The sequence below is a fragment of the Leopardus geoffroyi genome, chromosome C3, assembly GCF_018350155.1.
Source record: "Leopardus geoffroyi isolate Oge1 chromosome C3, O.geoffroyi_Oge1_pat1.0, whole genome shotgun sequence".
Taxonomy (NCBI): domain Eukaryota; kingdom Metazoa; phylum Chordata; class Mammalia; order Carnivora; family Felidae; genus Leopardus; species Leopardus geoffroyi.
In genome coordinates, this window is record NC_059338.1 from 149,959,833 (window position 1) to 149,987,316 (window position 27,484).

Sequence of the window (27,484 nt, forward strand, 5' to 3'; positions counted from 1 at the left end):
TCGGAAGGAGGCTCCAGGCTCTGAGCTGTCAGCACAGAGCCCGACGTGGGGCTCGAACCCACGAAAGTGAGATCATGACCTAAGCTGAAGTCAGAAGCTCAACTGACTGAGCCACCCAAGCTCCCCTAGGCAAAACATTTTTTAATTTACTTTTAATTTTGTTTTTCCTGAAAAGCTAGAGAAAGAACACAGAACTGAAAGCAATTTGAAAGTTTTGATGGCAGGCTTCAGAAATTGTCCTTAGACTTAAATCTGATTAAAGAAAGAAAGTGATATTAAAAAGAGACTCAAAAGTGTCAAGGTCACACACACATACACACACACACATGCAAAACCCCAGAAATATCAAAGAGCTGGCCCAGATTAGAGGAGACAAATGAGCCATGACAACCACATGTAACATGTGATCCTGGATGGTCCAGGGCTAGAGAAAAGGCATTGGTAAGTACGTGATGACATTTGAATAAGGTTTATAGATAAGACGATACCACTCTATCAGTGTTCATCTCCTGATTATAATAATTGTCCTGTAATTTGTGTAAGTTTTTAACATGTGGGGACTCAGTGTATATGGAAATCTTAGCATTGTTTTTGCACCAGAAATTATTTTATTTTATTTATTTTAAATTTTTCTTAATGTTTATTTATTTTTGAGAGAGAGAGACAGAGTGTGAGTGGGGGAAGGGCAGAGAGAGAGAGAGCACACAGAATCTGGAGCAGGCTCCAGGCTCTGAGCTGTCAGCACAGAACCTGACGTGGGGCTTGAACTCACAAACCATGAGATCATGACCTGAGCCAAAGTAGGCTGCTCAAGCGACTGAGCCACCTAGGTGCTCCTATTTTATTTATTTTTTTTATGTTTTATTTTATTATTTTTGAGAGAGAGATAGAACAAGTCGGGGAGGAGAAAAGAGAGGGAGACAGAGGATCCAAACTGTAGAGCCTGATGTGGGGCTTGAACTGAGCCACCCCAGTGCCCTGCACCTGAAATTATTTTAAAATGGTAATTTTAAAAGAAAAATCTCAGATATTCGTAGAATATAAAAAGAGTAAGAAACTGACTGTTTTCAAGAGAGCAAAGAAAAGGTATATTAAGAGTCAGTGGATGCCATTTTCAGAATAAGAAGTTTCATAAGCTAGCGTGATCTTAGAATTTATTATTTCAGCGTTTAAAATGTATTATTTTTAAAATAAACTGTTTATTGCATAATAGTACACTTACTACTCTCTATTTACATGTAGCAATGACAAGATTATGGAATAGAACATTCCCACATTTGTAGTTTATGTTGTCCCTAAAAGCAGAACTGGCGACAAGGACTTGAACGCAGATAGTTTAATTTGAAAATTTATCACAGAGAATAGAACTGGGGATGGGGGGGATTTGGAAGAGTGGAATAAGGAAAGGAAAACCAACCCAGTGGCTGGGGATTGGGCAAGTCAGCGTCAGTCCTACAGAGGACCTTTTGAGGACCTGTGTATCTGATGTATGCATAGGAGAGATTTGTCTAGCCTAACACATGTGTTTCCACACTGGTCAAGGTTTGCCAAAGGAGTGTTGCCTAAACACTTCCAGATTCGTGCGTATGTTGGAATGGCTCAGCAGACTCGTTTAGGTGGGTGGCAGCAAAAGAGAATTTCCAAACAGAAAGAAAACGGTATATAGGAAAATTGAGGACATATGTTCTCAGCCCATACTCCCGCTCAGCTGGTGGCTGTAGCAGTCGCCAAATATAAACATTAGACCGATTGATGTTCCGCCTAGTCCTTGAACTTTTGGATCTTCTTGTGCTCGTCGTTGAGGAGGTCAGGATCATCGGCCCATTTACAAGTATTGCTGGACATACAAGCACCAAACGATAAATCTGTGAGTGTGCTGGCTTCCACGTGTATTTCTTTCTGTCTCCTTCATGTAGTATCATGACTAGATCCTCATGATAATCACTTTCAATGAACTCTACCAACATGCTAACTTCATCCATTGCTTATTGGTCAACCAGCACGGGGCCCCAAAACTTTCAGGGGGAAAGTCACAGCTTTGACTTCAGTGGGACTCTTACTGTTTGCCCCTAGGGAAGTTACCCCCGCTCCCCGCCGCACCAAACACACATACACATACTGGAGACAAGCACCTCTTATCCAATGTAATCGTGGACACAGGAAGTATAAACTTCTTTATTATGTTACTTGGAGTGACGTTAAGAAGACCCAATCTTCCCTCTAAGCCTTTGCATTAAAATCTATGCATTTCAGTGACTATGGACATTGTACAGTATTTTATTTGTTGGCTCCGTGCATATACTGTATCTTGCAGGACATCACCCCAAAACTAAGCATAACCTTTAGCTGAGCATTTAATAAGCTTTCCATCACTGGACTAGGCCAGCTGTTTGCAAGAAATGCCATGTATGAGCAGAGCACTTGGGCCTCTTGGTTAGGTGCCTGTCATATTTCCACGTCAAAAAATGTTCCTTGGTTTGAGGTGATGTTAATCACGGTCCCTTGTAAATCAAGTATTCTGTAAACCCCCAGATGGTGGTAATGACAGATGTATTTTGAGTGGGGAAGGCAAGTCCATTTCTAGAGTTGGTATCGAGTATAGTGAGGACGGATCTCCATTACCCTCAGGGTGGAAGGTGTCCAACAATCAGCGTGTCACCAAGAAGTTGGCTCATCCTGCTGGGAAATGGTGCAGGATCAAAAGCTCAGTATTGGTTTCTGAACTTGATAGGCTGGTCTCTCAGCAGTGGCAGCGGGTAGATTGACCTTTGTTAAATGAAGTCTATACTTTGAACCGAAGTACAGACTTCTGCCATCATGAGCGCTCTGTCGGAAAGTCCATGGTGCTTAGCATGGCTAACTAGATAGGTACCCCAGTCGTCCACGGAACAAGCCATCTTGTTTAATTGTTGAGTGAATGAACAGCCCAAGGGACAGGGTGCTTCCTCTGCTCACTGATTTGACCTCATGGTTAACAAGGCCAAACTTCGTCCCTGCTCCACACAGGTATTAGGACACGGCTTCAGCTTCCTTTGGCAAAAGATAGAAGTAACAGTGGTCATATATGCGAAGTAGCACTTAGGATCCTTCTCCAAACGGAAATGTCCTTTCTTTTATTGTCGGTGTCCTCTCAGAGCGTTGGCTTACGTTTGGAAACTGCGTAAAGAATCGCAGGTTTTCATTTTTGTGGCTGAATTCCGCATTCGCTTTTAAGCTATTGTTACTTTTTCTCCGCTAAGTCAGGTAACTCCCTATTTTCTTACCCACCTCTTCCCTTGGATCACCCGGAATTGGAAACACATCCTTCTTGCCTTTGTCACTTGAGAGCTACCACCTGGCCTACAGAAGGTGGAATCTTAGCAACTTCCTGATATGGCCATCGGAAACATGTCAAAGCAGGATGTTCTCTCTCCCTGGACCTTGGCTCCTCTTACAGTTACATTCTGGACCTAATTTTTAGCACATTCTAGCCCCTAGCTGAAAGAGAAGAGTCTTTTTTTCTCCAAATGTTTATTTATTTTTGGAAGAGAGTGGGGAAGGGGCAGAGGGAGGGATACAGAGGATCCTAAGCTGTCAGCACAGAGCCCCGTGCAGGGCTCAAACTCACCCATGAGATCATGACCTGAGATCAAGACCCACAGAGCCGCCTGGGCGCCCGAAGAGAAGACTCTTGAAATGCTGTTGTGGAAGATCTCTGTCTTGTTCAGGGTTAGCATAATCAATAGCTGGCTAATCTTAGTTGGCTGTTGTTTTCTTCTAGGATTCTAAAACCTTTAACAACCTGGGAAATGGTCACGGTCATTAAGCTATTTAAATGCCACACCAATACTTAAACCCATGCTTTATTTTTCATGTGTACCTCATCATAACCAACCACTGGTCAGATCTCAGTAATTGCAATTTTATTGTAGGTGAGGGATTATCATTTCTCTATTTTTTCCTGCACTCAGGTGTGACTTTCTTCTGACCAATAGTATTCCCATTCCAGAATTTCATCCCGAGGAATTTCTTCCTCATGTACCAATATATTTAACTTGGGTTTTCCCCAAAAAGCAGAGTCTGAGACAAGGGGTTGTGGGCAAGTAGTTAAGTATGGGAGGTAATGAAAGGGGACATAATTGAGGATACTAAAAACAGAGAAACCCATAAAGGGGGAAATACAATTCAAGAGTGCATGTTGAGCTAATTACTGTTGTGGGTAATTGGAGCTCAATTTAGCTGGGGATCTGTGAAAAGCAATTGTGAATATTGCTCAGAGCTGCCTTCATGGAACAAAAAAAAAAAAAAAAAAGTAGTACAGAAGTCCCAGCAACTGGCTTCTGTCTAATATTGGCAAAGGCTGTAAGGAGTAGTGACTACCTTGCCTTTACGTATTTGCATACATTCCAGAATATCCGAGGGGATTCCTATGGTTATCCCATGTGGCAGCTGCAGAGAAGCCCCGGGCAGAAGAGACACGGTCGAAGTCATACAAATGTAACCAGAGAACACCTGCATTCAGAGCAAGGCCAAAGCCATGACTGAGGCAAAAAGGGTATAGGCTGAGAGCATCTGATCGTGGGCATGGAGATGACCATAAATCAGGATTCTACAGGTCTTTTCTGTGTCCCCATATGGTCACTACCCACCCCAAAGATGACCACTTTTCTGGCTTTCGACACCTTGGATGACGTTTGCCAATTTTGAACTTAATTAAAACGGAATTGCATAATATGAACTTAATTAAAACGGAATTGCATAATATGAACTGTTTGCAATGAGATGTTTTTCACTCAGTGCTGTGTTGGCCAGATTCATCCATGTTGTTCTGTGTGCCAGTAGATCATTCATTCTGCTCGCTGTCTGATCAAGTTCATGTGATGATAGTGCCATTTACCATTTTGCTGCTGATACACATTTGGGTTATTACCACACTATCGCCCTTCTGAGTAGGGCTGCTGTGAGCTATGTGTCTTTGGACACACAACTGTGTGCATTTCACTTCTGCCTATACCTAGGAATGGGATTGCGAGATTCTAAGTATGAACACGTTTGCTTGACTAGATACTTCCAACCAGTTTCCAAAGTAGTTGTACAATTGGCATTGCTACCATTGGGGTATGAGGATTGTAGTTCTTGATTTCTTTGCCAGTCCTCATACTAGACATCTTCATTTTCACTGTTCTGATAAGTCTTCAGTAGAATTTGAGATTCTTTGCCCTTTATCCGTGAGTATAATGATTATTTTGTTTCACTGAATTATAAATATTACACCCGCAGTTTTTTGTCCCCACCCGCTCTGATACTGGTCAATTGTTGGTTTGTTTCTGTTGTCTGTTTTTCTCCTTTATTTGCCTTAGCATGCTTGTTACTTTCTTGAATGATAGCTGGGAATTTTATATGAAAAATTGAAGATAGGCTATCTTCTCCCTTCATAGAGGACTTATCCTATACTCTGGCAGTCTGGGCAGGGAACGGAAAGGTAGATGACCTCAAATCCACCAGGGGCTGATTCATGGTTGGTTCATAGTCGTTGTGTGTGTGTGTGTGTGTGTGTGTGCGCACGTGTGTGTGTTTTAAGTTTTGCTTATTTATTTTGAGGCAGACAAAGACAGCATGAGTGGGTAAGGGGCAGAGAGAAAGGGAGAGAGAGAATCCCAGGCAGGCTCCACGCTGCCTGCACAGAGCCTGATGCAAGGCCTGAACTCATGAAACCATGAGATCATGAGCTGAGCTGAAATCAAGAGTAGGATGCTGAACCGACTGAACCGCCCAGGTGCCCCCTGGTTTGTAGCCTTTGGAAGGTGTCCTCTCCAGTCAGTTCACCGAACGGTTCACCCACACTCCTATGGTGCAGGACCCCAGAGGACAGAACTCATAGCCAGGGGTAATTCTTAGAGCCCTCCCTCTCTTTGAGTCCTAGAGTGGGTTCTTCTAGCAACTTCATTCTGCTTTGCAGCCTTTTTGTTTTTTATTTCTTTGCTTCTTATTCTCCTGCATTGTGCAGATAACTCGCATACGGTTTACTATGTAGATAAACGTGACAATGTCTCAAGGGGACAGCACTAATGTTGGTTGACTCTCTCTGCTTCTCCCTGCTTTCTGTGGCCTTGGCCTCTTTTTTTTAAATTTTTTAAATAATTATTTTTGAGATACACAGAGAGATAGCATGAGTGGGAGAGGGTAGAGAGAGAGAGGGAGACCCAGAATCTGAAGCAGGCTCCAGGCTCTGAGCTGTCAGCACAGAGCCCGATGCGGGGCTTGGACCCATGAGCGACGAGATCATGACCTGAGCCGAAGTTGGATGCTCAACTGACTGAGCCACCCAGCCGCCCCGGTCTTGGCCTCTTAATCATTGGTTGTCTTGACGTGTTAGCTCTAATTTTTTATTCTCTCTACAACATGAGATTGCTCAAAGTTTTGTTGGTACCTCTTCTTCTAGCATTTGCCTTCTGTCTGGCTTGTTAGTCTCTTTCCTACACAAAAACTAGGCAAATGCCTGAGAGGAAAAGTGGCTTGTATAAACACGAGTTCTTCCCTTTCCCCAGGATGTGTCATTTCATGTCCTGGACACATTAGAAGCCCTCCGATTCTTTCAAACCATCTTTTGGTTTGTTCAAACCATTGTTCTCAGTGGGAGCATTTATCAGTTTCAAGCTTCTCTATCAACAGCCAGGAGTGTAAATGTCCAGCAAACTATCTTGATTTTTATTTTTTGTTATGTCCTCCAGTAATCTCCTCTAGTAAATGTTCCCTCTTTCTCTCTTTTTCTCTCCCCTCTACTTTTAACCTCTATCTCTGGAGTAGAACGTTTTCCTCTAGCTATAAACATTCTTACTTTTCTGACAACCAAATGAAGAAAAAACTCTGACCTGGTCTCACGTTTGAAAATAGCCCTTTTTTCTTTTCTAAGGCAAGTTTCTTTAAAAAAAAAAATCTTTATTTCTCTGCTAGCTCCATTTTCTCCTGTCCAATTTCCTCCCCAAACCTTTACCCCTGAAATGCATTTTTCGACACCACAACTCTGCACAAACTACTCTAGATTACATGGACATCTCCATTCAATTCAAAATCTCTCTCTCTCTCTCTCTTTTTTTTTTTACTTTACTGAAACTGTCAGTTTCACGTGAAAGCCTCACCTTGGCCGTCCCTCTGGCTCTGTGCCCACCTCCCCAGAGCTGGTATTTATCCCTCTTCTCAAGTCTTCATCTCTCTTTTTCTGCCTGTATGTTTTAACGCTTGTATTTTACAAACCCAGCCCATTGTTCTTCTTAATTTCTCTGATTTCCTTGGGCAATTCCATACTTTCTTTTGATTTCTGCTGTCAAAATGTTGCTGACATAAATCCATGAAGTTTGATTTCGAGTCTTGGCTATTGTCCTGATACCATAGGAATTAAGAATAAGGATTCTAGAGATATCATGCCTGGGTGTGAGTTTTGCTGACAATTATTATTTGCATCAACTTGACCAAATTAATTGACCTCAGTAAAATGGGCATATAATAAAGTATTTTCTAGAGTGTTTGTGGAAACCATTCTATGTAATCAGTGTAAGTCCACCAAGAACAAATCTGGAGTCCAATAAAGTCAAGTTTATTGACTCATGCAATGAGGGTAATAGAGGTGTCATTTAATTATTGTAATGTAATGTATTGTATTGTAATGTAATTATTGTAATGTATTGTACATCAGAGGTTCCGTGGGATGTAACATGAAATAAAGGAAAAGATTGAGTCATTGTTAGTTTGGGGAAGGATGGATTTTAAACAAAATTTCAATAAAGCCAGCGAGCCTGGGTGGCTCAGTCGGTTAAGCATCTGACTCTTAATTTCCGCTCAGGTCATGATCCCATAGTTCATGGGATCAAGCCCATGTCTGGCTCTGTGCTGACAGTGCAGAACTTGCTTCGGATTCTTTCTCTCCTTCTGTCTATGTCCCTTCCTGCTCTCTTGTGTGTTCTCTGTCTCTCTCTCAAAATAAATAAACTTTAAAAAAAAATTAAAGAAAACCATATAAGTGTGTACGTGTGTGTGTGTGTGTGTGTGTGTGTGTGTGTGTTTCTGTGTTACAGGAAGATTCAAAGTGGAGTGCAGTAGTAAAAGTTTGGCTTGAATCCATTCTTTTTAGGTTCAATCCCAGCTGCACCATTTACATGCTCTGTGACCTTGGGAAGTTAGTCAAACTTTCTGTGTCCAGTTTCCTCATCTATTAATAGTGTTTCAAAGGAATGTTTTGATGATTAAATGATTTCAGTAATGTGAAACGTTTCGAAAAATGTCTGGCACATGGGAAGGCTTTTGCTGGTAATGCTGTTGTCGTTATTACCTGATAGGTGCAAAGAAGATGCGGGAAATGTTGAATCACTAACTGGTATGTAACTAAATACATGTATCCGTTTTAGAGAACCTACTAATCAATCGTGTATAAATAACATTTTAAACACATGTTTGCTGAATATTATTTTAATGTACATGCGGTCAGAACTACAATCTCACTGGACTTGTAGTAATTTCATTAGGTATAGGCATTAAGTAAGTTTTGGGGAAGATTGTTATTAATTGTTCCTCAAATACTTTGGGGGCAAAAATGCAGTTAAAAGTTTGAGAAATATTCATCTTTAATAATAGCTCTTATCTTGCTAGTATCTTTCTTATGAATACTTTTACACTGTCAAATATTCACTTACATATATAAAAAGAGAGAGGACATAGAGACTAAAGCGATTGGCGAAGAACCTTCCGAATACTTTAAGAGGAAAGTTGATTTTTGTTTTCTTGTAAAAACACCTCTTCATTAAATAAATTTGGAAATATACAAGCAGAAGACATTAAATAATATTCATAATCTCACCACATAGAGTTAATCATTTCAACATGTGGGTACGTTTTCTAGATGTAATTTAATTTAGTTGGGTTTCTAAATTTAATAATCAATAGCACATGCGGAGAGACTTTTGTTTTTAATGTTTATTTATTTTTGAGAATGAGAGAGAGAGAGAGAGTACGAGCAGGGGAGGGGCAGAGCGAGAGGGAGACACAGAATCCCAAGCAGGCTCCAGGCTCTGAGCTGTCAGCACAGAGCCTGACACGGGGCTTGAACTCACAAACCACAAGATCATGACCTGAGCCCAAGTTGGATGCTTAACCGACTGAGCCACCCAGGCGCCCCAAGAGACGTTTTTAAGAAAATATCTTAGCATAAATTTACAGATCATTTGCATAATGAGGCATAATAATTTCTATCAAATGGTTTCTCTTACTTTTTAAGTCCTATTTTCAAAGGAGATGTCAATATTTTATTCACTTTAGTGGTCATTTCATCCAAGTGATTGTCTGAGGTGCTTGCCACAGAATCTTTGCCAGACCAGCCACATAGTTCACAACAAATTAGGCCTTTTGTTGGTACCTTTCTCTCCTGCCAACTCTCTTTCAGTCAGAAAAGGACAGTTCTTTGCCATCGTTGGATTGGTTGGTGGAACCATTGGTGCCCTTGTTTTTTCTATCATCTTGTTCCTAGATATAAGGGGAATGAAAGTAATGATAATGGCAACCATTATTGCATTTTGTTGTTTTCTCAAACTCTTTTTAAAAAGTTACTTTTAAAAAATAGCATTTCTTGGGGCGCCTGGGTGGCTCACTCAGTTAAGCATCCAACTTAGACCCAGGTCATGATCTCACAGTTTGTGTGATCATGTGAGCTGACAGCTCAGAGCCTGGAGCCTGCTTCTGATTCTGTGTCTCCTTCTCTCTCTGGTCCTTCCCCTCTCAAGCTCTGTCTCTCTCTCTCTCTCTCTCTCTCTCAAAAATAAATAAACTTTATTAAAAAAATAGCATTTCTTATTCTAGTATTTAGGTTATTTATTTTATAACAGACAATAATTTTCCTTCTTATATTTCATTTTTTGCATCTCAAATTAGTAACTGTGGTCTAAGACTTACATTATCTATTATCTATCATCTCTCAAAATTAATACATACTTATATTATAATAAATTTGCAATTATGTTAAGAGAGTAACAAAGCAAAGATTCAGGATTTATGTTCTAATACCAGTGCACTTAGAAAATACGGCATAGAGGGGCCCCTGGGTGGCTCAGTCGGTTAAGCGTTGGACTTCGGCTCAGGTCATGATCTCACTCATGGTTGGTGAGTTCGAGCCTCGCATCGGGCTCTGTGCTGACAACTCGGACCCTGAAGCCTGCTTTGGATTCCGTGTCTCCCTCTCTCTCTGACCCTCCCCTGCTCACGTTTTCTGTCTCCGTCTCTGTCTCTCTTTCAAAAATGAATAAACATTAAAAAACTAAAAAAAAAAGAAAATATTGTATAGAGAAGCCATTAATCAAAAAAAACTTCTTTTATATATCAAGAATTATATTTAACTATTTGCAGTAATAATTTATCCACATTTTTCTGTAGATAATAGAGGTATAACAATATAAAAAATACTGTACATATACAGAATGTTATATTCTGGATTTTTAGAAATATTTGTCAAGGTAGAAAGATATCAGTTACCATAGGCATACACTGATTGACAAAGTCCCCTAGGTAGAAAATCATTAGGACCATGTTAAAGACTGTGTTTTGATTTTTTTTTCATCTCAGTATCTTTGTTGATGATGAAAAGAGTTTTGTCAGCTTCAAAAGTGTGAATTGATGAGGCTGAAACTTGAAAGCAAGATCCGTTTCTCTCAATTACTTTACTTTTAATATCTGTGTCATTCTTGATAATTTGGGAAATGACCTTAGTATAGACACAGAAAATTCACTAGTATAAAGACAGCTGATTTCACCTCTGAGGGTTTGCTAGTTTTGTACCATTACTGAAAATTGGATATAAAAATTACCCACATAAAAAGAAAACACGTCAGTTACAAATAATTGGCCTCAATGCAATTAAAAAAAAAATCAGACTTAAAATGAAATCGCAGCATTTTATCCATGTAAAAAGCCTCCAAATTCCCAGATATTCATTGGAATTTAAATGCATTATTAATGATATTTTCTAAAAAGCACAATGCTTATTGTATAAAAATGGGAAATAATTTAGAGTAATAACAAGTGACTGAGAAAAGGCTCAAAATGACGACATAGTATCTGCTTTTCAAAAATGTGATAATTATGTTATAACTTCTAGGAAGATTAATAGAGGAGAATAATAGTATGTCTAATCCAAAAGAAAAGATAATCCCCAAATAATTTCTTTTCTCCTTTGAACTGTTTTCTGCCCCTGATTACATTTGTGTTTTATATTATTGCTAAAGCAAGTAATATTATTTTTATTAACAGCTTTATAGAGCTATAATCCACATAGCCTAAAATTTCCCCATTTTAAAGCAGACGATTGATTGGATTTTCGTGCCTCCTTGACAAGAACCTAACTTTAGAATGTTGTCAGCACCCCCAAAAGAAGCCTCAAGAGGTAATTCTCGGTGTATTCCATACTCCTAGCTGTAAGCAACAAACTGACCTACTCTCTGTTTCTATATGCTTACCTATTCTGAACATTTCATGTAACGAGGATCATACAATATGTGAGTTATTGTGACTGGCTTCTTTCACTTAGTACAGTGTTTTTATTTATTTATTTATTTATTTATTTATTATTTTTTTTAATATATGAAATTTATTGCCAAATTGTTTTCCATATAGTACAATGTTTTTAAAGTTCATCCATGCTCTAGCATATATTAGTACTCTATTTCTTTTTTGATGTAGCTATATTACACTTCACTTCTTCTTCATCTTTTTTTGTTTTTTTTTCAGTTTATTTGTTTATTTTTAGAGAGAGAGAGCAAGGGCAAGCAGGGTAGGGGGCAGAGAGAGAGATCGAGTATCCCAAGCAGGCTCCATGTTGCTAAGCGGGACTCGATCTCACAAACTGTGAGATCATGACCTGAGCTGAAATCAAGAGTCGGAAGCTTAACGGACTGAGCCACCCCAACATTTCACTGATTCTTTCATCAGTTGATGACATTGGAGTTGTTTCCACTTTGGGGCTCTTATGAATAATACTTCTATGAATATTCAGGTATAGATCTTGTGTAGACATGTTATCGTTTCTCCTGGATATGTACATAGAAGTGACAGATCATAGGCAAACTCTGTGTTTAAGAATTTGAGGAGCAAAGCTGAAGTGCTTTGCACGTAACTACACCATTTGACATCATAGCACAAACATTTTAAATTTTTTTTTCAGATTTCTTTATTTTTGAGAGAGAGAGAGAGAGAGAGGGCACAAGTAGGGAAGAGGCAGAGAGAGAGAGAAGGACAGAAGATAGGAAGCAGGCTCAGCGAGCCTGATGCAGGGCTCGAACTCACAAGTCATGAGATCATGACATGAGCCAGTTGAATGCTCAACTGACTGAGACCACCAGGCATCCCTAATTTTGATGTAGTAGAATATATCTTTTTTTTCTTTTTTTCTTTTTTTGGTCTCATGTGCTTTTGGCATCGTGTCTAAGAAATCGTTCTTAAGTGAAGGTCATGAAGATTCATCCAATGCTTTCACTAAGAGTTTTCTAGTTTTACCACTTACACTTAGATCTCTGTTCCATTTTGAGTTCTTTTTTTATATGGTGTCAGGTATAAAATCCAACTTCATTCTACTGTGTATGGACATCCTGTTGCCCCAGCACCATTTGGGGAAAAGATTATTTTCTACTCGCTGAATTGTCTTGATGCCCTGGTCAGAATCAATTGCTAATACATGTAAGAGTAAATTTCTGGACCCTTCAATATCTTCCACTAATCTACTACTCTATATTGCTTACCTTCATAGATATTAAAATTGGGAAATGTGAATCCCCTTCTTTTCAAGAGTTTTTTGGCTATTCTTGTTGATTTGAAATTCCCTACGTATTTTAGTTTCAGCTTGTCAATCTCTGTGAAAAGTAAGCTGCAATTTTGACAAGGATTGGTTGAATCTGAAAAACAATTTGTGGAATATTGTCCTCTTTACAATATTAAATCTTCCGATTCATAAACATCGATGTCTTTCTATTTCTTAAGATCTCCTTTCATTTTTTTCAACGTTTTGTAGGTTTGAGTATACAATTCTTATCTCCTTATGCTCAATTTATTTTTAAACATGTTAATTCTTTTTGATATTGTAAGTGGAAGTTTTTCTTAATTTCTTTTTCATCGCTACCTTACAGAAATTGATTTTTTTAATAATCTTTATTTTGTAGCCTTGTTGTACTTGACTATTAGTTCTAACAGCTATTTTTTAGTGGCTTACTAGGATTTTCTGTGTATCTGATTATGACACCTTCTCTTTTTTTTTTTTTAACATTTATTTATTATTGAGACAGAGAATGAGCATGGGAGGGGCAGAGAGAGGGGGAGACACAGCATCCGAAGCAGACTCCAGGCTCTGAGCTGGCAGCGCAGAGCCAGACGCGGGGCTCAAACTCACGAGCAGTGAGATCATGACCTGAGCCGAAGTAGGATGTTTAACCGACTGAGCCACCCAGGCTCCCCTGATTATGACACCTTCTATGAGAGATAGTGTTAAAACCTTTTTTCCCTAATCCAAATGTCTCCCCCCCCCCCGCCTTAATTTCTTTGGCTGGAACTTTCAGCACAAAAGTTGCATAGAAATGGCCAAAGCGGACATCTTTCTTTTGTTCCCCATCTGTCACCATTAAGTACGATGTTCATTTTGTGGTTTTCCTAGTTGTCTAGGATATTTTTCACCTTCTTTTAGATGGAGATTTTTTTTTTTATTATTAAACACTAAGTTAACAGTAGGTGCTAACTGAAGACATCCAGGCTCAGTGTTGCTTTAGCATGGAAGATGTTTGAAGGCATTTAGATCTCTCTGCCCCATGAATCATAACACCTGTGGGAAAACCTTCAGAAATACTGGAGATCTCTTAAGTATCTTCCCTTCCCAAGAAAACATTCACATACACCATTTTCAAGGCCCAAGAAACTCTGGGTTGCCTATGATTTAAAAGCCAGATTGGTAGCCAAACAATAATCCCAGCTGCTAAACTAGGAGAGATTGGACATTGCTATTATTTAATTTGAGTTTATAAAATGATCTGCTTACCTCTTTAGGGTTGAAGCACCAAATCTGAGAGGCTGTTTTTTTTTTTTTTTTTTTGGTCTTCTATTTCTTTTTTTTTTTTTTTAATTTTTTTTAATTTTTTTTTTCAACGTTTATTTAGTTTTGGGACAGAGAGAGACAGAGCATGAACGCAGGAGGGGCAGAGAGAGAGGGAGACACAGAATCGGAAACAGGCTCCAGGCTCTGAGCCATCAGCCCAGAGCCCGACGCGAGGCTCGAACTCACGGACCGCGAGATCGTGACCTGGCTGAAGTCGGACGCTTAACCGACTGCGCCACCCAGGCGCCCCTGGTCTTCTATTTCTTTTGGTCTGTTCCCACATCTACTACCAACATCTAAAGTAGTGGGTATAGAATAATATACCATGGATTGGTAGGTTTTCTTTTTTTATTACTGTTACCTACAATTGCCATTATATTTCTCTCATATGAATTTCTGTTTCTACATCAAGCAACAAAGTGAAAAAAAAAAAAAGAAAAAATTAAACTTCCTTATTTTCACTCCCTCATTTATTTTTTTTCCTTGTTTTGCTCCTCGAGTGACATATTAGAAATACTGCTTCAAGACTAATAGTCAAGGAGGATGTTTAAATCAAAACAGAAGTTATAATCAAAGCTCATTACTTTTCAGAAAAGGGAGGAACATGGCCATCAATGCAAGATTTCCTTGAAAATTATGAGCAATTTCTCATTCATTCACCTTCAACTGTAACATGCACATGCCCATGTATTTTTTTAAAATTTACCTAACTTAAAATATATCTTCCGAGGAATATATTTGCATAGGAGAAAACCATAAAATACAAAGTTTTCCTGCTGATTGAAATGCACTTAATAAGATCCCCCGCTGCATTTCTGTGATTTTCATAAATCTTTCAGAGGGGCCTGAGGAAATTATATTTTCAGCTGTGTTCACTGTTTAAGCAGAATTCAGGTTGTCATTATTCTCTTTTCATGAATTAAGAAAAAGGTTATTCTGTGTTTGTTGCCCTATTGGTACCAAGTAGAATCTCAGTAGCTGGCTGATTAAAGACTAGATAAGATAACTATTATTAGATCACATTTTATTTCAAGCAATCTAATGAAGAAAAAATCATTTAATATATATTACTTGCTTTCTAAATATTGTATTTTCATTACGTGGAAACCTAAGGGTACAAGCACTACAGAGAGCAATATGTACAAAGTAGAACAAAATATGGTAAGTCTGTGTTAGATAGTGGTTTATCAAATTGAGTGTGACAATAAAAATTACATACAAGTGTTAACTGTGCATTCAACATCTTAGATGTTGAGTTTTACTAAATCAGCGCAGACAAGTCTTTTTTGTCAATTTTTTTAAATGTGTATTTTTGAAGGAGAGAGACAGAGCATGAGTGGGAGAGGGGCAGAGAGAGATGGAGACACAGGGCCCGACATGGGGCTCCAACTCGTGAACTTTGAGATCATGACCTGAGATGCACTGGGGCACTTAACCGACTGAGCCACCCAGGCACCCCATAGCCTCGACAAGTCTTAACGAAGGTAGGTGTCCCTGTTGTCTTTCAGAGGCTGCTGTTTATTTGTCATCAAAGATTATTTTTAGTCCATTGTTCTCATTTGTCTGAAAAGGGGAATGCTTGTAATTGATAGTTGAAAAATAAAGCCCTTTCTTAGTTGAGACTATAAAATTGTGTTTATTACATTTACACTATTTTCATAACCCTTGGGTTCTCCCCATGAAAGCTCCATCCTGGTGTCAAAACCAAGGGTTAAGTTATGGAATTTCTGGAAGTTGACTTCTCAACATCCATTTCGTCCTCAAAATAAGTCATTCTTCATAATCCCTTTCTCCTCCAGGGCGATTGGTTTAAAAAAGACCATGTGACTTGAAACTATAAAGGAAAGTCTTGGCGGGGGGCCTGGAGGGTGCTGTAGATGAATACTTCCAGACTGCCTTGTTTTCTGCTTTGCCAGTGAATTTGATGCTTGGAAGGGAACAATCACACTGGGAAACATAAGATGAAGCCAACATAGCAAGGGAGACAGAGTCAATCATGCGGAGAAGTGAATCCAGAGCTCTGCCATGTCATTTTTGGAGCAGTCCTATTTCCAGACATTTTGTTTGGGAGACAAGAGATGTCCTCACTGTTTCAATCAAAAGGAATTGAGCGTTTCTTTTCCTTACAATGAAGGACATCTCACCCTTGGTGAGATTAAATATTATTATTTAATAATAAAATTAAATATTTTATTGCAACTAACACTGTACAATTTTTAATTATTTGAAAAAAATTAAATGGCTTTGTTACAGGATCATTTTTCAGAGATAGGCTTTATTTGTCAATATATAAAATATAAGATTTGAAAAAAATTAAATTGTACGACCTACAGACCTAACATTACCTCTGTTAAAAACCAAAATTCAACCAAGTAAGTTTGAAGATCTAATTATTAAATGATTCAGGAATCAGACAACATCCCATCTAGCAAGTAGAGAACAACTCAAGGAACTGTATAAAACTGAAGGTGTTTATAGGAAGGAGGGTGGGGCAAGAAAGTTACCAGCAAAAGACAGGAAAGGATTGTCCCAGGAAGTCACTTTTCCTTAAGGGGATCTTATCAGGTAGATTACTTCTTCTTCCTTTGGAGAATGGAAGGAGAGGGTCACGTGATAGACTCCCTGGTGCCCATTAAAAAACTCCAACAGGTTAAAGGTTCCATTCCTCTGAGTTGAAACAATTGGTAGATTAGGGGTTAGATTAGTCAATTTGTTTACTGACTTGGGGCTGTAATCTCAGTGACACTATTTTAGACCTGGAGTTTTCTTTCTACCACCACTAACATGTACAAGGAGGTTGTTTTTTTAAAATAAATTTATTTCACTTAAAATATATCTTCTGAAGAGTATATTTGCATAAGAGAAAGCCATAAACTACAGAACACTCCTGCTGGTTCAAACACACTTCATATCGTCCCCTGCTGAATTTATGTAAATTCTGCAAATCTTTCAGAGGCATCTGAGAGTAGTTCTATTTTCAGCCCTGTTTGTTGTTTATGGAGGAGCACTTGGGGAAATCTCAGGTCGCCATTATTCTTTTTTTCCCGTGAATCACAAAAATAAGTTATTTTGTGTTTGCTCTCCTTTGGACACAGGTGGAGTCTCACCAGATACTTGTGTAACTTCTATGCCCTTCTGCCCCCCAAATTTAGAACTGAAATGCATAAATTACAGGATATACATCATTGTTTATAAATTAGGGAGTTTTTAAACATACACATTTTGAATGTCCCGAAAGCAGCTTCTTATGTCTTAGTGGTGAAGCTTTTTATCCGCACCACTAAAGGCAACATCAGCTTCTGTAAGCATGCTCACTACAACTCGGCAGCTAAAGAGTTGATGGATGGGAGGGCCATGATGAGTCAGTGTGTGAGTAATACACATCACCTGGATATTCTAATCCTAATTTTTCTGCCTTTGGTTGCTTTCCAGAGCATTTTAGGAATTCTTTCCTGAAAAAAAAAAAATGCATCCTTTTCTTGTCTAGAAACACGTAATCTTTGCGAGTGATGTGGGAAACAAAGGCAGAAGAAAAACTTAAATTTCCTTCCATTGACAAGTCCTTGAAACAGGCCTAGTGACATTCCTCTAAGGAGCTCAGCTGCCTCAATGAGGACGCTTTGCTAAGGGCACAAGGCCGTCTTAGCCTGACCCCCCAGGATCCTGTGGGTCTACTTTAACATATAAAAATTCCTATTGAAACTTCCTTGATCTTTAACCCCCTCACCAAGACATATGTTGGCAATCATACTCCAAGCTGATGGCCCACTAATACACCTCGGAAGGGAGTCAGGACTGAGGGTTTACTAGACAGTAATAAATGACTTTTTCCTAACAATAGCTAGCCCTCTTTAAGGGTCCCAAAAATCTTGCTTCCAAAATTCCTTAGAGACTTACGCTATCCCTAACCTTCTCCCAACCTGAAGGTATATAATCAGTCACTCCTCACGACCCCAGTTCAGCTCTTTCTGCCCATGTGCTTTAATAAAACCACCTTTTTGTACCAAAGATGTCTCAAGAATCCTTTCTTGGCCATCGGCTCTGAACCCCAACATTTTATACATCAGTGAGCATTCAAAAAAATTTTTTTTAATTATTAGGACATTATTTCCCACTAATTTATGTAATGTGGATAATAGCATTTGCTCTCCAGGTATTAAATCCAACTGCAGATTTATAAAACATTAATAATATTAATGACACCCGGGTTAGCGAGAAAATATACTTTCATACAAATTTTGTCTTATACTTGAAAAGAGGGAAAAAGCACATGGTAAATGGTCTTGCTTGATAGTTTCCATTTCCTTGTGGGTGTGCTGATCTTAAAATTATAATTAAATTGTTCTTAATGTAAATTTAATTAGACTTTCTGTTATTTTCAAGGATTATGTCTTGATTTTCAGATTCTTGGAAATACACTGTATTTCCTCTAAATATTTTGTTTCATATTTAGTCAATCCCCAGGCATCATTTTTATTATTCATACCCTGACTTCCCACTTAGTTTTTTTTAATGTTTATTTATTTTTGAGAGAGAAAGAGAGAGAAAACAGGCAGGAGAGGGGCAGAGAGAGAGGGAGACACAGAATCTTGAAGAAGGCTCCAGGCTTTGAACTGTCCGCACAGAGTTCGATGTGGGGCTCGAACCCACGAACCGTGAGATCATGACCTGAGCGGAACTCAGACGCTTAACCGACTGAGACACCCAGGCGCCCCACCACTTATTATTCCATTATCAGTGTGAAAGCCCCAAGCTGTACGAACTAAGGCTGGAAGAAGAAGTCAATGGTGCAATTGGTTATGCGGGTAGAATGCCACACTACTAAGGCAAAAAAGCCACTTTGAAAATTATATAAAAGTATATGTGTAAACACTACATCATTTTTAACCTTCGAACACTGAATTCCTGGAAATGTATGGTAAAATGTATGGTAAAATTATATGAGATTTTATTAAAATCCTTCCTTAGAACAAGTGTATTGATACGACAGCTGTTTTATTTTAAGTGAAAATATATACAAACAGGCTGTGCATCTTCTCCTTACAATATGCTGAAATGAAATATCTAATATTTTGGCTTTTGTTTTCATAGGGATGCCATGTTGCCCACGTTAAATCTCTTCTGTAGGAAACAGTCATACCTATAATCTTTTTCTCTTTGTTTCTCTTCACATCAAGTGGGGACAATTGGTTGAAAATCACCTTTGTGCTTTAGGACGTGGAAAATGAGCAAGGATCTGGGCTGACCTGCACCCAGCCAGCCTCTGACCCTCATTGTCCGCAGTTTCTTCCACTGAGCCAGTCTCCCCTGTGAGTGTGTGAGGTCACAGGTACCGCCCTTCCATTGTAGGAGCTCTTCTTTCGATTATCCAAAGAACGTGCCTCTGGAACTTTTTATCTCTCTTATCTATCAAGTGCGTACAGATCAAAAATTTCTGTTACAATTCAGGAGACTTACATGCTAATTTTGGTTTGTTATATAGCAGCTTAGAATCCGCTAGTAATGACCAAGCTGGTCCCTTTGCTAAGGCAACATTTTGAAGTTAAAAAACATGGGACACACCATTTCCTTTTGTTCTACCTTGATTGGGGTTTAAATAAATAACCCAACTTTATGCCAGATTCCTCGGCATTGTGGCTGAAATGTTAAAAGTCCATCCTGTTTTCCCTTTACCATGTGTTCTTTTCATGGTTTATTGTGAGGACATAAGAAAGTACAATGACCTTGGCCCCATATAATTCTTACCCCAGGTCATTGTCAGCAACTCCAGCCAACATTCTCCAGCATAGACCCTACGGGGATCACCTGTCTAAATTAAAATTACATGATCTCAAAACAACTTTGTTTATTTACCACATTTCTGGAAATCATGGATGGGCAATCAGATATATTTATAATAATTTTTTCTATAGAAGAAATGTGATTCCTAAGCAATTTACAAAGGACTATCATGTGCTTTCCCAGGATTTTTGGAAAAGAATTGGAAAATGAAACCTACACAGTTGAAATTAATAAATAACAACATAAAACGTGAGAGTCCTATCTGCAAAGCAACCTCTCGGTAAAAACAGACACAAATGAAACATTCTTGATATTAAAAAGGCAACGACACTCTACAAGATCGTTATAAAAATCCTGGCCTGAGCTGATTGCACTGTAATGATAGATATCAGAGAGAGAGAGTTACAGAGTTTGAACTGTTTACTGTTTATTCAGCTCAGTTGGAAAGCAGAAAAGCATCTTATGTTCTGCTCTCGGACATATAAATTATCATGATCATACATTTACCATGCAGTTCAAAGTGTTCTTAAGTTGCGGTGTAAAAAATATTAAAGGAGTACTAAACTGACTATTTGAAATTAGTGATGTGCCCTAAAATCCAGACAAATGCTAGCTCTAGGAACATGTATATGAAGCATAACATCAATAGGAATGTTACTTCACATGCTTTGAATTACCCCTTTTTTTCTTTTCATTTTTTTTATTTTGAGAGAGAAAGTGAGAGTGTGAGTGGGGGAGGGACGGAGAAAGGGAGACACAGAGAATCCCAAGCAGGCTCTGAGCTGTCAGCACAGAGCCCGACGCGGGGCTCGAACCCACGAACCGTGAGATCATGACCTGAGCTGAAATCAAGAGTCGAATGTCAAACCTTGAGTCGGATAGCTTTCTGGATGCATATATATTATAATATATAATGTAATATTATATAATTATATATATTAGGTTCTATTATATTTCTATGTTTTTATTCTCTTCTTATCAACTGCTGCTTTCATGAATTATTTCCATGAGGCAAACCGAAAAAAATATTTACAGCCATCTCTTTGAACCTCAAGGTAAAATGCAAAATCATTTTCCCTTAATTATATTTCTTTTAAAAGTCCCTTAAAACAAAAGGATAACAATACTACCACCACGCCATTCAATGTAAGGTGCCATAGATTGTAAGACTGACCATTATTTAAAGGGATACTAAGAAAAAAAAGTAGGATAAATTATGTTATATTATCTTGCTGTTTGTATTTTTTATCCTTTACTTAAGAATTTTCAGAAGTTCTGCACCGATTTAAACATAGATCTTTTTCATGTTACGGATGTGTATAACTTAAAAAATATACATATAAATATATTGACTGTGTTTCTTCAAAAAACTTCATTTTTAGAGTCCCACTAATTTCCATAACTTTTTAATTCACTTTTGATTTGACGTCCATGTTTTCCTGCAAATTAGTTTCTCCTGTGCTATAAAGAGCTGAGGTGATGGAGCTTTTCTGAAAAGAAAGTTCCTCTCTGGCATTTTCCTCCACATCACTGACCTCTGTCATGCATGTTTTGATGCGGGTGCTTTCTTGATTATACCAAAACATGTTATTGGAATGTTTTCGATAACAGTGCAATTATATTTTTTCCTCCAGGGATTTTTAAGAGCTTATTTACAGACATAAGGGGCTGTAGCTGACCACACAAGTCGCCAGGATAGAACCAACTCACATTTTTCATATCACTCATTTGTCATGTTTTCAAATACCCACCCAGGACCTTCATTAAGAACCAAGATTCTTGGTAGCTTAGTGTCAGGCTCTAGGATTTCCGCAGAGCAGAATTTACGGCTAACTCCCCATCAGCTCTCCTGACCTCCATTCAAGTCTCTGTGCAGGCACAACAAAATCACTGGGGAAGATTTCATTCTTAAGAATTATTACATGGGTTAAAATTAAATATGGAAGCAATTTTTAGTATACCGGCAGTAAGCCATAGCTTCCTAGTGACATCAAATGGTGCTTTTCATAATCAGCATTCATGATCTTGACCTACAAAGATCGAGCTACAAAGCACTGACATCATACTCTTAAGGCATGTCAAAAACTGTGGATAAACCACTATTTTCTGTATAGTTTTCTTTTTTCTGATTTAAATCACCTTAGGAATTAATGCTGGTCTACTGAAGTAGACAGGAAATTTCTAACACATTAACGTTCAATGCCTTTAAAATAGTACCAGCTTACGCATGAGCCAGACGTGCCAGAGTTTTCTTGCTGTGGATTTCTTATGTCTATTATAAAGAATTTGACAATTCTTTTTGCCTTAATTCACATTGCATGCCATATGATAAGCAATTTTGGCAATATATTCCTAACAACATAACACAGTCACCTGAAAGTGTCTTACATTAAGCTGGGTTTTTAATTCACAGGCCAACAAACAGTTGTGTTCATTCCTCCAAGCAATGAATATTTATCAAATTTATTGCTTGGAAACCTTAATATTCTGCTTTGTTTCCTTATTTTCTTTAGTGCAGTGTTGAAATTTAGTATAATTTTCAAGACATATTAAACACCAGTTAAGCTGGACACATGTACAACTAGTAACACACATTTCTCAAACTGAATGACAATGTGGATTTCTATGCCTGAATTTGCACACGGACAACGCACTGAGAAATATTTCGTTACAGTTGCCTCACGGACCGTGATTTGCAAACACATTTATTGAAAGGTACACTCAATTACAAAGATGCTAAAATGTGGAAATTTGCATCTTATGATAGATAAATGTGACCTTTTGTGAGAGCATATGTTTTAAGATTAAAGTGCTGTATTATCTATTTTTATTTGATGGGAGACCCCAGCGGTGATTCACTCTTGGCTCAGAAACAGATTGTAAATTTATTATGACTACATGTGAGAAAATTGTAGTGGATTTTATAACAGTACAGACTAAGTCTTTACAGTTATGGCCTTTCAGTATAATATTGGAACTGTAGACATAGTTTTGTTGATTCAAAAATTCCCTACGAACACCAAAATATTGATTAGAAAGTTCATAGCGGTGAGATATTATCACTGAAAAATACCCACTAAAATACTATGGAATCCCTTTTGTATAAAATGAGTATATACCCTAAACAAAAACCTGTGTTGTAGTTTTTGTTTTCATTGAGACATGATGAAATTGAACCCTCAGCAAGGTTTTTCTTTTTAAATTTATATTTTCATGTTTATTTATTTTTGAGACAGAGAGAAAGAGACTGTGAGCAGGGCAGGGGCAGAGAGGGAAGGAGAGAGAGAATCCCAAGCAGGCTCCAGGCTAACAGCAGAGAGCCCGATGCAGGCTTTGATCCTACCAATCGTGAGACGATGAACTGAACTGAAATCAAGCATCAGATGCTTGACCAACTGAGTCACCCAGGTGCCCTGGAAGGTGTGTGTGTGTGTGTGTGTGCGTGCATGTGTGCTTAAAGCTTTTATTTTATTTTACTTCTTTAACTAGACTCCATGCCCAATGTGGGGCTCAAACTCACGACCCCAAGATCAAGAGTTGCATGCTCTACCGACTGAGCCAGCCAGGAGCGCCCCCAATAGAAAAATTTTAAAGAAAGTTGACCGAAAGTTCATGAAGAATAATAGATCACTTTCTGAAGTAGCTAAAAAAACCTGAGGACAGCTGTCAATAAGAATGGTCATAACTACACCATCATTTCATTCTTTAAGGTAAGTAATTCTTGAAAGAGTACATTTCAATGCCAAGATTAGCTCCCCAGCTAAAGTAATGCTATAGGATATGTACTGTTCTGTATCTGTGACAAATACCTGCAAACATTTTCTGAGAGTGTAAACTCGATGGTTAAGTCCTCTTATGACTGTAAGATGGCAGCTACAAGAAAACTAAGCTATTAATGAGAGTGGTTATAGCTTACTTTTTAAAGAGTAGGTGAAGGTGATTCAGAGCACACTTATCATGACGGGCAGTAAGTAATGATGTATAGAATTGTTGTTGGGGTGCCTGGGTGGCTCAGTTGGTGAAGCATCCGACTTCGGCTCAGGTCATGATCTCGCAGTCTGTGAGTTCGAGCCCCGCGTCGGGCTCTGTGCTGACAGCTCAGAGCCTGGAGCCTCTTCAGATTCTGTGTCTTTCTCTCTCTCTGACCCTCCCCCATTCATGCTCTGTCTCTGTCTCAAAAATAAATAAACGTTTAAGAGAAAAAGAATTGTTGAATCACAATATTATACACTTGAAATTAATATAACACTGTTGTTGGGGCGCCTGGGTGGCGCAGTCGGTTGAGCGTCCGACTTCAGCCAGGTCACGATCTCGCGGTCCATGAGTTCGAGCCCCGCGTCAGGCTCTGGGCTGATGGCTCAGAGCCTGGAGCCTGTTTCTGATTCTGTGTCTCCCTCTCTCTCTGCCCCTCCCCCGTTCATGCTCTGTCTCTCTCTGTCCCAAAAATAAATAAACGTTGAAAAAAAAAATTAAAAAAATATATATATAACACTGTTGTTAACTCTACTGGAATTAAAATAAAAGTAACAAAAAAGAAAATAAATAAGAAAACAACAAGTAAAGATTAAGTATTTGTGTAAAAAAAAAGTGGAGTTCAGTTTAACATATTACAGAATAATTTTATAGCTACTCGATTAGGGCATTGAGTTGGACATATATGACAATATTAATTAATCAGAAACTAAGTTACCTAAGTGTTTTAGTGTTTTGTTCCATATAAATGTGAGTGAGTATGTTTTCCTTTTTCAGGGAGCATTTGAAACATTTTTTTTTCTTGAGGAATCTGAAAAATTCATTTCGATATGAATAGACTAGAAATAATTTTTCCAAGGTGCCTGGGTGGCTCAGTTGGTTGAGCATCCCACTTGGGCTCAGGTCAAGATCTCACAGTTGATGAGTTAGAGCCCAGAGTCGGCCAGCGTTGGGCTCTGTGCTGACAGCTCAGAGCCTGGAGCCTGCTTCAGATTCTGTGTCTCCCTCTCTCTCTGCCCCTTCCCCACTTGTACTCTGTCTCTCAAAAATAAATAAATGTCAAAAAACAAAAAAAAAGAAAGAATTTTTCCTATTAAACTGATTCTAACTGAATTTACTGGTACTCCAGTAGAAATAGAGATGTATTGAAAATAAAGCCAGGTCAAAGTAGGACAAGCTTTTTTACCACTATTTTGTCACTTATCATACTACAAAAGTGATTCACTTGATTATTTTTCAAACTGGAATGAACGCTGTTGGATCATTTGATATGACTCATGATACCCAACAAATTGTTTAGTGCTTTTAATTTAACTTCTAAGGTGTATTATTAACAATTACAAAGGTAGAGCAATCCTGAAACTGTTTTTTGTGTGTTGCAAGTTTGGGAAAACTAGCAAATGTATCGGTGTTGTTGGTGGTAAGGCTGTGAGGAAAGCAGTTACGCACCCTGTCCCCCAAAACTGTGCCTCTGTGGCATATTGATTAAAATAAAGTTACTTAAGACACAGCTAGTGAAAGGACACTCTCCTAAGCAGAAAGAGTTAGCTGTCCCAGGAAAAGAAAGCTAAGACAGAGCTTTCATGACATAAGAGAAGTCATTTTAGGTCTTGAGCTTTGAGTTTTGTGACTTATGCTTGACCCACACTACTTGCCCAAGCACATTTCTTGCAGAACTTCCTAGCAGGTGTTGGAATTACAGAGGAATGCAAAAACCTCCGTAGTTAAAGATTTTTAAGGAAACAAAGGGACTGCAAAATCTAATAGTCTCTACCTGGCAGGAGATAGTCTGACTCTATCAGAGCCAGTAAATCAATGATAAAACTCTCAGGGCTGTTTCAAAAGTAGATGACCTACATGGGGCGCCTGGGTGGCGCAGTCGGTTAAGCGTCCGACTTCAGCCAGGTCATGATCTCGCCGTCCGTGAGTTCGAGCCCCGCGTCGGGCTCTGGGCTGATGGCTCGGAGCCTGGAGCCTGTTTCCGATTCTGTGTCTCCCTCTCTCTCTGCCCCTCCCCTGTTCATGCTCTGTCTCTGTCTGTCCCAAAAATAAATAAATGTTGAAAAAAAAAATTAAAAAAAAAAAAGTAGATGACCTACAGTACAGTTTTGAGTCATTTTTCCAGGATTTGAACCCTTCTGACAACTCAAACCCCAGACTATCTAGATTCAAAGAGCTGTTGGTGTGGACCCTTGCAGGCCCTGTGACATCAATCAACCAGGACGTGGATTTTGTCCACCTAAGTGACTTAGGCCCCAATTCTACAATGCACTCTCCCCTCCCAAGCCCCTCCATGGATTTTCATGAACCCTTAGCTTGAGACTGCCCCAGTTTTGTTGTTTGGAGGGGGACAGTGCTTTGGGAAATATCCCTGGTGTTTCCTCTCCTAGTTGCAGGTAAAATCCTTCCTTTTCCTACTCTTTGGCTTGGTTGTACCTTCTGGCTTGACATCTACTAAGAGGTGAACCGAGTTTCAAGTAACACTCTGACCTTTCTTTGTGCCCTTGAAAGCAGGAAATACATCTTCCATGTGAAAGGTACCCTCCTGTACAGCAGAATATAAGGCATCCTTATCACCAAAGAGGGAATTTAGGACCAAGAAGGCTGTATTAATAAAACCTCGTTACTTCTTCACCAATTTACTGCCTCAAGCTCCAACCCCTTTGTCTTGTCAATTCTTCACAAATTTATTTTTTTCTTTGTTGAAAAGGAATAAAAGCTGTCTGTTTTGGTTACTTCTTTGAGAATCATATTTTTTATGGGGCTCCCATATGTATGAAGTTAAATTTGTTTTTCTCCTGTTAATCTGTTCTATGTCAATTTAACTATTAGAGCAGTCAAAGAACCGAGAAGGGAAGAAGAGAAAAGTTTTCTGCCCCTAGAGCTGTTACAGTGGAAAAAAGGAGATAGAAAAACAAAATGGGAAGGCAGAAACTCTGTCATGATACAAAATACTCAAGTAGAGTGTTAGATAAAATCTAACAATGATCAAATCATAATGATATATCATGACCAAGTGGATTCTATCCCAAGAATAAAAGATTGATAGAACATTTGAAAAGAAATGAATGAAAGTCACCTATTAATATAACAGGCTCAAAGGGGGAAAAAAAAACACAACATAATGATATTTTAGTTGGGCTGGCCAGCTAAAGTGTGGGCTAAATTCAACTCACTAGTTTCTTTTGCAAATGAACTTATCCCGGGCTGGGTGGCTCAGTGGGTTGAGTGCCCAACTCTTGATTTCAGCTCAGGTCATGATCCCAGGGTCATGGGATGGAGCCCGGTGTCAGGCTCTGTGCTGAGCTTGAAATTCTCTCTCTCTCTCTCTCTCTCTCTCCTCTATTCCCTCTTCCCTACTCTCTCAATACATAATACATACATACATACATACATAAGTAAATCTTACCCACGGCACATTCATTTATTTATTATTTTCTTTGCTGCTTTTGTGCTGTAATAGCAGTGTTGAGCTGTCACAAAGAGACTGTACCGTCTAGAAATACTAAAATATTTTCTCTCTGATCTCTTACAGATAAATTTTGCTGACCCCTGACCTGATACATATGGGACACATTTTTTGGCAAAATTTAGTGGCCATCAGTAATAAAAATGAAACTAAGCAAACCAGGTATAATA